Source organism: Cyphomyrmex costatus, unplaced genomic scaffold (genome assembly GCF_001594065.2).
Source record: "Cyphomyrmex costatus isolate MS0001 unplaced genomic scaffold, Ccosl1.0 scaffold162, whole genome shotgun sequence".
Classification (NCBI taxonomy): domain Eukaryota; kingdom Metazoa; phylum Arthropoda; class Insecta; order Hymenoptera; family Formicidae; genus Cyphomyrmex; species Cyphomyrmex costatus.
The window spans coordinates 158,450-162,201 of record NW_017275632.1 but is presented as its reverse complement, the minus strand read 5'-3'; positions in this window follow the sequence as shown (position 1 = coordinate 162,201).

Here is a 3,752-nt window from a genome sequence, read left to right as displayed (position 1 = left end):
TTAACATATCTTGTGTTAAATTGACCCAAAAAGTTGAATGTACCATATGGGATTTAAAAAAAAAAAAGTATATTAAATTTGATACTTTTTTTCCAACAGTGTAGATCCTTGAAGATATTACATATATTTTGTAATTTATAACTATTAATTTTATAATTATTTTTAGTTATATTTTTACAATTGTTGTAGAATCTGTACTTGTTATTTTGTAAAATATTGATCGTTTTTAATATCACATGTAAATGCTGTAATAATCGATTTCGATCAAAAAATATTGTAAAATATTTAATAGGATGTAAAGTGGGATATTTTCGTCCATTTTTTGCGATAATGTTTATGTTTCTATTTCTAAACCATAGATCTTACAAGTATTAACTGCGGCAAGCAACGGAAGAGCATTTTGCATATGCTTGATATACCATACATAGATATACTATACATTGCATATGTTTTATTGTGGTTATCTTTTTGTATACAATTTTACAAAGTTTTGTTTTATATATTTTTTAATTACTACATAGTATATTTTCAAACAGAATCTTGATATTTCGAGTTTCGTTATATTATATTATTTTTAATTCTGATATAGTGTTAACCCGCCGTATGTTTAATTAATATGAGCAATGTACCTATAATATTTCCGGACACTTTGAGAAAGAGAAACACTTGAAAAGTATGTTTCTCTATCAAACCTTCTTCGGATACTGTTTCTTTGCAGAAACTATAGGCAATTGCCAATCCATATTTATACAAAGTCTACATTTTAAACAGGCAAATTTCTTGTCGAGGTGTCTTACTCCATTTTATCCCACCATGTTTGCTTAAACTAGAAATTGTAAAAATTTATTAAACATTAAAAAACCCATCTTGATCGAATATAATCTTAATTTGTTTGTGTTGTACTCTACACGCCAACTTTATTCGTCAACAAATGCTATTTATTCGACAATCAAGTATATAGCTTATAAAAAATTCATTAATGTGACTCGTTAAAAGTTTGCAATTCAACGCATTTTCAAGACTATGGTAAGAGAGACTGTGAGAAAATTGGCGCGAATTATTTTTCAACAATGAGTCGATCATGAACGGACCATTGGATATCAATGACCCCGCAGAGATGCTGGGAACCACGTATCGATATCTCCATTTTTGAGATCACCCTGGGTGCTATTTACGATTTAAAGTACATACTCGATAATCATTCGGAAATAATATGTCTTGAAAGCTTTTTATATTTTATGTATACTTATTATTGTAAATTCCACAAATTTATTTGTGATATCTTTCAACTAAAAAATAAACCTATATACAAAATTAATTATGTGAGTGGAAAAACATAACATTTCTATTATAACAATGTATTAAACTAATAATTCACAAAATATTTCATATTCTTTAAATTGTCCTAGATGAAATCTGCATTTGTAAGATTATAATAATTACTAAAGGAAGAGACAATAATCGGGGGAAAAGTTGTGTACGCGACTTTTGCGAATAGAATAGAAGGATTAACAGAAATTAACACGTACATATTGTCAACATGTATTGCCTAAACAAAATTGTTGGTATAGTCTAGCAACCGTAAAATAATAGTATATTTTAATATTACATTATCAATATTACATTAACAAATTAGAGCACGCTTGTACATAATACGTTTTGTAAAATAATTAATACCTACTACCTATGGTTTTACTCATAAATGCGTTTCAAAATCGAAAAACTTTTCGTTATACAGTTTGTATAGAGTCAGGTAAATCCATATAAATTCACACAAAAATATTTAAACATTGAGATTCGCTTTGACTATATGTATAGGGTTTCCATCTCTGTCTCTTCTTTTCTTCTTCGATCGCCGTCTTTTTATAAATTTATAGGATCGGGAATTTTCCATGGGTATCCCGGATAATTACTGTTCATAGTATCTCGAACAACTTTGGAAAATTCCCCTGATGGATTTATTCGAACTGAATGTCCTGAAAAAGAGAATAATATTCGGGAAATAAGAATGTGGCAATCCTATAGCTTTAAGCGAATATAAGAGTTCTTTTATATACATATATGTATATTTATTATAATTAATTCTCTTCGCGCGGTGCAAATTCGTATCATATCGTTTATATTAAACTTAATTATTTTGTTTTAAATTCGTACATTAGGCAACTATTGGTTTTTCTTCTTACCAAAAGTCTCGAGCAATAAATGTGTTAAAGTACAATAAACAACAATTGTGTACAACTAGTAAATAATTTTTACCATTCCTTGCTTACTATTGTATATCGGACAATGCTATAGTATAATTCTATAGTACGTCAACAGTTGTGAGATCAAGCAAAAAGAATTATCTATCAAAGTATCGTATTAATTTATTTGTATCAAGTCTTGTAATAATAGTGCTTTCAGTATCATTTCTACATTTATTCTCGACACTTGGATACTTATATGATCACGCATCAATATCTAGTCGGCTAAGCATTTGCATATTAGCGCGCAACAGCCCTAATTAAACCAATCAGGGAGCATTACGGGGCAAGAACAGATGACGATTTAATTCACCTACCGATGGCGTGTTCTTTGAGGGGTGAGAATGATGAGGGAGAGAGAAGAGAAGCCATGCTCTCTTGATGAGATACACGCGCGGCTATATGCTTCGATATCAACCAACATAACGTTCATCAACACTAGACGCTAATGACGGCACGAAATAGATTGCTACAATGGATAAAGCGATCGGGGCGTGAAACGCTCATTATATCAATTACTATTGATTATTATCTGCTACTATCGGTAGACGCCCTCTGACGCGAGAATTATCCTTCCTGTCGCTTTCACCACCCTAATTTGATCGATTCACAACGACATCGTGCCAATGTAAATTGGTGATACCGATCGACTATTAATAGTCAACTGGAAATTGTTGTTATTACATTTGTACTTCGTATTAACATTTAAATAAATTGTCAACTCGTTAAGTTTTTTGTATACATATAATTTTGTTTCTACGTTAATTTATATTAATCTGAGGAACGTATGATTAAATCGTTGAATGATACTGCATGTTATTGCAACGCATTTTACTTTAAAATAATAATTTCTCTTAAAATGATATCTTCACACGAGGGTCTTCAGACGGATGGAGTCAGATCACCCTGGCAGAACGCGCGTTTTAGATTTAATACAATAAAATCATAACAACAAGCATGATATAAAGTCATCCGCTCGCGGCAACAGGATTGGAGCTTTGACGACACCGTATACCGCGCGGTGATCCATCTTAACTGCCAACCTTTACTACGAACGTGGGACTGCAGTCGATGACTGCGATGCCACTGTCCGCTAGAGCTGTCCTCTTCGATCATCCTCCGATCGCGATGATTTTGCCCGGCGAGCGCGTTCCAAGTTGATCCGACAAAGTCGTTTTCGTAAATCGACTGGTGCGATGTCAACGTTTTGTCAGCAAAGTTATTGCGTTCTTGTCGAGAATGTCTAACCTTGTACGATAAAATTGATTCGTCACACCTTTATGAAAAAAATGTTAGATATATTTACGATTATTCAATAATGATTTACTTCACTTTTTCTTTATAAAATTGTAGGGAAAAGTATTACAATATAGCAACTATAAGCGTGTGTTTTGCGTTAAGTACTCTCTTCCACAAATTCTTTAATTTTAAACAAGGATCATACAATGATTTATCTAGATTAGACATTTTACAAGCGCAGTAATAATGTATAATACGATACATATAATG